Genomic DNA, 8,820 nt, shown 5'->3' with positions numbered 1-8,820 from the left:
CATAACATTTATTATCCACCTAACTGAGATTTACAAGATGACCATAGCTTGCTTCATACCAACAATCTCTGTGGGATCGACCCTTACTCACGTAAGGTATTACTTGGACGACCCAGTGCACTTGCTGATTAGTTGTGCGGAGTTGTGACTAAGTGTGATTCACGTTTGAGAGTGCTACCAAGTCTTTGGAGCCATTGTTGATGATCACAATTTCGTGCACCAAGTTTTTGGCACTGTTGCCGGGTATTGTTCGAGTTTGAACAACTGACGGTTCATCTTGTTGCTCAGATTAGGTAATTTTCTTTTTATTTTCTTTTCAAACATTTTCAAAAATAAAAAAATAAAAAAATTCAAAATTTTTAAGAATGAATTCTAGAGTTTCATAAAGTATGTTGAAGCTTGGCTGGTTGTAAAGCCATGTCTAACTCAATTGGATTGAGGCTTCAAAACCATCAGCATAGAGGCAAGTTAATTGGAATATCAGTTGTTACATGCCTGATTTATATCTTCTAAAGCTGGTTGGCTATTAAGCCATGCCCAACCCTTGGATTGGAGCTTTAGGCTAATATTGAAAGATTTCTGGAATTCTTATAAAAATTTTGAATTTCTTATTTTATTTTTCCTATATGTTTTTTGAAAAATTAAAAGAAAATACAAAAAAATCATAAAATCATAAAAATCAAAAATATTTTGTGTTTCTTATTTGGGTCTTGAGTCAATTTATAAGTTTGGTGCCAATTGCATATTCATCTTGTTCTTACAATTTTCGAAAATTCATGCATCCATAGTGTTCTTCATGATCTTTAAGTTGTTCTTGGTAAGTCTTCTGTTTGATCTTGATGTTTTCTTGTTTTGTGTTTTTTATTGTTTTTCATGTGCATCTTTGCATTCATATTGTCTAAGCATTAAAGATTTCTAAGTTTGGTGTCTTGCATGTTTTCTTTGCATTCAAAATTTTTCAAAAATATGTTCTTGATGTTCATCATGATCTTCAAAGTGTTCTTGGTGTTCATCTTGACATTCATAGTGTTCTTGCATGCATCATGTGTTTTGATTCATAATTTTTATGTTGCGAGTCATTTTTGTTGTTTTTCTCTCTCATAATAAAAAAATTCAAAAAAAATATATCTTTTTCTTTTTTCTCTCAAAAAAATTCGAAATTTTGGGTTGACTTGGTCAAAATTTTTTTTTAAAATAAGTTGTTTTCTTGTTAGTCAAGTCAAAATTTCAATTTTAAAAATCTTATCTTTTCAAAACTTTTTCAAAAATTAAATATTTTTCATTTTTCTTATTAATTTTCGAAAATTCTTTAAAATATTTTTCAAAAATCTTTTTCTTAATTTTATCTTTATTTTCAAAAATTATGCTAACAATTAATATGATTGATTCAAAAAAATTTGAAGTTTGTTACTTTCTTGTTAAGAAAGGTTCAATCTTTAAATTCTAGAATCTTATCTTTTAGTTAGTAATTAATTTTAATTTTAAAAAAATTAAATCTTTTCCACCCATATCTTTTTAATCATATCTTTTTTAAAATTTTATCTTTTTCAAAAATTTGATTTTAAAATATCTTTTCTAACTTCTTATCTTTTTATCTTTTCAAATTTGATTTTCAAATCTTTTTCAACTAACTATTTGATTTTTTGTTTGTTTCTTATCTTTTTCAAAACCACCTAACTGCTTTTCTCTCTATAATTTTCGAAAATATCTCCCTCTTTTTTCAAAATCTTTTTTAATTAACTAATTGTTTTAAATTTTAATTTTAATTCTATCTCACCTTTAATTTTCGAAAATCATTAATTGCTTTTCAAAATTAATTTCAAAAATTTCTCCCTCTCTCATTTTTTCCTATTTATTTATTCATTTACTAACACTTCTCTTCACCTCTCTTCATCTCAAGTCACTATCCCTATCCTCACCCTTTTGTTTGGATTCTCCTTTCTTTATTCCCTTTCTTCTTCTACTAACCATAAGGAACCTCTTTACTGTGACATAGAGGATTCCTCTTCTCTTCTTTTCTTGTTCTCTTCTCTTTCATATGAGCAGGAACAAGGAAAAAGGCATTCTTGTTGAAGCTGACCCTGAACCTGAAAGGACTCTGAAGAGAAAACTAAGAGAAGCCAAATTACAACAATCCAGAGACAACCTTACTGAAATTTTCGAACAAGAGAAGGAGATGGCAGCCGAACCTAACAACAATAATGCAAGGAGGATGCTTGGTGATTATACTACACCTTCTTCCAAGTTTGATGGAAGAAGCATCTCAATTCCTACCATTGGAGCAAACAATTTTGAGCTGAAACCTCAATTAGTTGCTCTAATGCAACAGAACTGCAAGTTTTATGGACCACCATCAGAAGATCCTTACCAGTTCTTAACTGAGTTCTTATAGATCTGTGAGACTGTTAAGACTAATAGAGTAGATCCTGAAGTCTACAGGCTCATGCTTTTCCTTTTTGCTGTAAGAGACAGAGCTAGAGCATGGTTGGACTCTCAACCTAAAGATAGCCTGGACTCCTGGGATAAGCTGGTCACGACCTTCTTGGCTAAGTTCTTTCTTCCTCAAAAGCTGAGCAAGCTTAGAGTGGATGTTCAAACCTTCAAACAAAAAGATGGTGAATCCCTCTATGAAGCTTGGGAAAGATACAAGCAGATGACCAAAAGATGTCCTTCTGACATGTTTTCAGAATGGACCATGATAGATATATTCTATTATGGTCTATCTGAGTTCTCTAAAATGTCATTGGACCATTCTACAGGTGGATCCATTCACCTAAAGAAAACGCCTGTAGAAGCTCAAGAACTTATTGACATGATTGCAAATAACCAGTTCATGTATACTTCTGAGAGGAATTCCGTGAATAATGGGACGCCCCAAAGGAAGGGAGTTCTTGAAATTGATGCTCTGAATGCCATATTGGCTCAGAACAAAATGTTGACTCATCAAGTCAACATGATTTCTCAAAGTCTGAATGGATGACAAAATGCATCCAACAGTACTAAAGAGGCATCTTCTGAAGAAGAAGCTTATGATCCTGAGAACCCTGCAATAGCAGAGGTAAATTATATGGGTGAACCTTATGGAAACACCTATAATTCATCATGGAGAAATCATCCAAATTTCTCATGGAAGGATCAACAAAAGCCTCAACAAGGCTTTAATAATGGTGGAAGAAATAGGCTCAGCAACAGACAGAGAATTATGAACAGAGTAAGAAACTTACTGAAACTTCTCCTAGTACTCTCCCAAGCAATACTGAAGAGAATCCAAAAAGAGAGTGCAAGGCCATTGATATAATCAACATGGTTGAATGCAAGAAGGAGGGAGAGGACTCGAATCCCAATGAGGAAGATCTCATGGGACGTCTCTCAAGCAAGAAGGAGTTCCCTATTGAGGACCTAACGGAATCTGAGGCTCATATAGAGACCATAGAGATTCCATTAAACCTCCTTTTGCCATTCATGAGCTCTGAAAACTATTCTTCCTCTGAAGAGGATGAAGATGTAATTGGAGAGAAAGTTGCTCAACATCTAGGAGCTATCATGAAACTAAATGCCAAGTTAATTGGTAATGAGACTTGGAAAGGTGAACCTCCCTTACTCATTAGTGAACTAGATACCTGGATTCAGCAAACTTTACCTCAAAAGAGACAAGATCCTGGCAAATTTGTAATACCCTATACCATAGGCACCATAACCTTTGAGAAAGCTCTGTGTGACTTAGGGTCAGGCATAAATCTTATGCCACTCTCTGTAATGGAGAAACTGGGGATCATTGAGGTACAGCCTGCCTTATTCTCATTACAAATGGCAGACAAGTCAGTAAGACAAGCTTATGGATTGGTAGAGGACGTGTTGGTAAAGGTTGAAGGCCTTTACATCCCTGCTGATTTCATAATCTTAGACACTAGGAAGGAGGAGGATGAATGCATCATCCTTGGAAGACCCTTCCTAGCCACAGCAGGAGCTGTGATAGATGTTAACAGAGGAAAATTAGTCCTTCAATTGAATGGGGACTACCTTGTGTTTAAAACTCAAGGATCTTCTTTAACAATTGAGAGGAAGCATGAAAAGCTTCTCTCAGTACAGAGTCAAACAGAGCCCCCACAGTCAAACACTAAGTTTGGTGTGGGAGGCTACAACCAAACTCTAAGTTTGGTGTTGGACAATACAACATTGACCTGATCACCTGTGTGGCTCCATGAGAGCCCACTGTCAAGCTATTGACATTAAAGAAGCGCTTATTGGGAGGCAACCCAATTTTTATTTATCTAATTTTATTTTATTTTCATTGTTCTTTTATGTTTTATTAGGTTCATGATCATGTGGAGTCACGAAAAAAATATTAAAATTAAAAACAGAATCAAAAACCGCAGAAGAAAAATGACACCTTGGAGGAATGACTTACTGGCGTTTAAACGCCAGTAAGGAGCATCTGGCTGGCGTTCAACGCCAGAACAGAGCATGGATCTGGCGTTGAACGCCAAAAACAAGCAACAGCTTGGCGTTCAAACGCCAGGAATGCACCCTAAGGAGAGCTGGCGCTGAACGCCAGAAACAAGCATGGAACTGGCGTTCAACGCCAGAAACATGCTGCACATGGGCGTTGAACGCCCAGAACATGCATCACTTCAGAGTTTAAATGCCAGAATTGCATGCAAAGGCATTTTACATGCCTAATTGGTGCAGGGATGTAAATCCTTGACACCTCAGGATCTGTGGACCCCACAGGATCATCTCAGGATCTGTGGACCCCATAGGATCCCCACCTACCATATTCTCCCCTCTTCTCAACATTCATCCTCTCTTTCCAATAAACACTCTTCCTCAAAACCCTTCACCAATCACCTCAATCTCTCTTCCTAATTACCCCCCTTTACCACTCACATCCATCCACTCTTCCCCAAAAACCCCACCTTCCTTCAAAATTCAAATTTCTTTCCCACCCAAACCCACCCTAAATGACCGAACCTACTCCCTCTCCCCTCACTATATAAACCCCTCCATTCTCCTTAATTTTCACACAACACAACCCCCTCTTCTACACCATTCGCCGAATACACCTCCCTTACTCTCCTCCATATTTTCTCTTCTTCTTCTTCTTTTCTTTCTTCTCTTGCTCGAGGGCGAGCAATATTTTAAGTTTGGTGTGGTAAAAGCATAAGCTTTTTGTTTTTCCATTACCATTGATGGCACCTATGGCCGGAGAAACCTCTAGAAAAGGGAAAGAGAAGACCAAAGCTTCCACCTCCGAGTCATGGGAGATGGAAAGATTCATCTCCAAAGCCCATCAAGACCACTTCTATGATGTTATGGCCAAGAAGAAGGTGATCCCCGAGGTCCCTTTCAAGCTCAAGAAAAATGAGTATCCGGAGATCTGACATGAGATCCAAAGAAGAGGTTGGGAAGTTCTAACCAACCCCATTCAACAAGTCAGAATCTTAATGGTCCAAGAGTTCTATGCCAATGCATGGATCACTAGGAACCATGATCAAAGTATGAACTCGAATCCAAAGAACTATCTTACAATGGTTCGGGGAAAATACTTAGATTTTAGTCCGAAAAATGTGAGGTTGGCATTCAACTTGCCCATGATGCAAGGAGATGCACACCCCTACACAAGAAGGGTCAACTTTGATCAAAGGTTGGACCAAGTCCTTAGGGACATATGTGTTGAAGGAGCCCAATGGAAAAGAGACTCCAAAGGCAAGCCGGTTCAACTAAGAAGACTGGACCTCAAGCCTGTGGCTAGAGGATAGTTGGAGTTCATCCAACGTTCCATCATCCCCACTAGCAACCGATTTGAAGTTACTGTGGATCGGGCCATCATGATCCATAGCATCATGATTGGAGAGGAAGTAGAAATTCATGAAGTTATCTCCCTTAAATTCTACAAAATAGCTAATAAGCCCTCTACTTTGGCAAGGCTAGCTTTTCCTCATCTTATTTGCCATCTATGTTACTTAGCTGGAGTCATCATAGAAGGAGACATCCCGTTTGAGGAGGACAAGCCCATCACTAAGAAAAGGATGGAGCAAAAAAGAGAGCCCACTCATGGAACCCAAGAGACGCATGAGGAAGCTCATCACCAAGAAATCCCGGATATGCCTCAAGGGATGCACTTTCCTCCTAACAACTATTGGGAATAACTCAACACTTCTCTTGAAGATTTGAGTTACAATATGGATCAATTAAGGGTGGAATATCAAGAGCACTCCATCATTCTCCATGAAATTAGAGAAGATCAAAGAGCAATGAGGGAGGAGCAACAAAGGCAAGAAAGAGACATAGAAGAACTCAAGGACATCATTTGTTCTTCAATAAGAAAACGCCACCATCACTAAGGTGGACTCATTCCTTGTTCTTATTTTTCTGTTTTTCGTTTTTCTATGCTTATTATGTCATCTATATTTGTGTTTCTATTACATGATCATAAGTATTTAGTAACTATGTCTTAAGGCTATAAATAAATTCCATGAATCCTTCACCTCTCTTTAATGAAAAATGTTTCTAATTCAAAAGAACAAGAAGTACATGAATTTCAAAATTATCCTTGAATTTAGTTTAATTATATTGATGTGGTGACAATACTTTTTGTTTTCTGAATGAATGCTTGAACAATGCATAATTTTGATCTTGTTGTTTATGAATGTTAAAATTGTTGGCTCTTGAAAGAATGATGAACAAAGAAAATGCTATTGATAATCTGAAAAATCATGAAATTGATTCTTGAAGCAAAAAAAAGCAGTGAAAAAGCAAAAGCTTGCGAAAAAAAAGAAAAATAAGAAAAAAAATATTTTTAGAAAGAAAAAGAAAAAGCAAGCAGAAAAAGCCAATAGCCCTTAAAACCAAAAGGCAAGGGTAAAAAGGATCCAAGGCTTTGAGCATCAATGGATAGGAGGGCCCAAGGAAATAAAATCCAGGCCTAAATGGCTAAATCAAGCTGTCCCTAACCATGTGCTTGTGGTATGCAGGTCCAAGTGAAAAGCTTGAGATTGAGTGGTTAAAGTCATGATCCAAAGCAAAAAGAGTGTGCTTAAGAGCTCTGGACACCTCTACCTAGGGACTTTAGCAAAGCTGAGTCACAATCTGAAAAGGTTCACCTAGTTATGTGTCTGTGGCATTTATGTATCCGGTGGTAATACTAGAAAACAAAGTGCTTAGGGCCACGGCCAAGACTCATAAAAGTAGCTATGTTCAAAAATCAACATACTTAACTTGGAGAATCAATAACACTATCTGAAATTCTAAGTTCCTAGAGATGCCAATCATTCTAAACATAAAAGGAAAAAGTGAGATGCCAAAACTGTTCAGAAGCAAAAAGCTACAAGTCCCGCTCATCTAATTAGAACTAATATTCATTTATATTTTGAGATTTATAGTATATTCTCTTCTTTTTATCCTAATTGATTTTCAGTTGCTTGGAGACAAGCAACAATTTAAGTTTGGTGTTGTGATGAGCGGATAATTTATACGCTTTTTGGCATTATTTTTAGGTAGTTTTTAGTATGATCTAGTTACTTTTAGGGATGATTTCATTAGTTTTTATGCTAAATTCACATTTCTAGACTTTACTATGAGTTTGTGTGTTTTTCTATGATTTCAGGTATTTTCTGGCTGAAATTGAGGGACCTGAGCAAAACTTTGATAAGAAGGCTGACAAAGGACTGCTGAGGCTGTTGGATTCTGACCTCCGTGCACTCGAAATAGATTTTCGGGAGCTACACAACTCCAACTGGCGCGCTCTCAACGGCGTTGGAAAGTAGACATCTAGAACTTTCCAGCAATATATAATAGTCCATACTTTATTCGAGATTTGATGACATAAACTGGCGCTCAACGCCAGTTCCATGCTGCATTCTGGAGTCAAACGCCAAAAACACGTCACGAACCAGAGTTGAACGCCAAAAACACGTTACAACTTGGCGTTCAACTCCAAGATAAGCCTCAGCTCGTGTAAAGATCAAGCTCAGCCCAAGCACACATCAAGTGGGCCCTGAAAGTGGATTTCTGCATCAATTACTTACTTCTGTAAACCCTAGTAGCTAGTCTAGTATAAATAGGACTTTTTACTATTGTATTAGATATCTTTGGTCTCAGTTTTATTTTATTATTCATCTGAGGAGACTATTGATCACGTTTTGGGGGCTGGCCATTCGGCCATGCCTGAACCTTCATCACTTATGTATTTTTAACGGTAGAGTTTCTACATACCATAGATTAAGGGTGTGGAACTCTGCTGTACCTCAAGTTTCAATGCAATTACTACTATTTTCTATTCAGTTCCGCTTGTTCTTATTCTAAGATATTCGTTGCACTTCAACATGATGAATGTCATGATCCGTGACACTCATCATCATTCTCCCCTATGAACGCGTGACTGACAACCACTTCCGTTCTACCTTAGACCGGGCGCATATCTCTTGGATTCCTTAATCAAAATCTTCATGGTATAAGCTAGAATTGATGGCGGCATTCATGAGAATCCGGAAAGTCTAACCTTGTCTGTGATATTCCGAGTAGGATTTTGGGATTGAATGACTGTGACGAGCTTCAAACTCACAATTGTTGGGCATGATGACAAACGCAAAAGAATCAAGGGATTCTATTCCAACATGATCGAGAACCGACAGATGATTAGCCGTGCTGTGACAGAGCATTTGGACCATTTTCACTGAGAGGATGGGATGTAGCCATTGACAACAGTGATGCCCTACTACAGCTTGCCATGGAAAGGAGTAAGAAGGATTGGACGAAAGCAGTAGAAAAGCAGAGATTCAGAAGGAACACAGCACCTCCATACACTTATCTGAAATTCCT

The 8,820-nt window shown here is 37.4% G+C and overlaps 1 non-coding gene across 1 annotated transcript; it reads right to left on the bottom strand.

Annotated features, from left to right (window-relative positions):
- Positions 1-2,575: 2,575 nt before the first annotated feature.
- LOC130965004 (small nucleolar RNA R71) lies at positions 2,576-2,679 on the bottom strand. Its single transcript, XR_009081064.1, has one exon. It is a non-coding gene; the product is annotated as a small nucleolar RNA R71 (small nucleolar RNA).
- Positions 2,680-8,820: the final 6,141 nt, after the last annotated feature.

The sequence above is a fragment of the Arachis stenosperma genome, chromosome 2 (genome assembly GCF_014773155.1).
Source record: "Arachis stenosperma cultivar V10309 chromosome 2, arast.V10309.gnm1.PFL2, whole genome shotgun sequence".
NCBI classification, from domain to species: Eukaryota; Viridiplantae; Streptophyta; class Magnoliopsida; order Fabales; family Fabaceae; genus Arachis; species Arachis stenosperma.
This window is presented reverse-complemented; position numbering and strand designations above follow the sequence as displayed.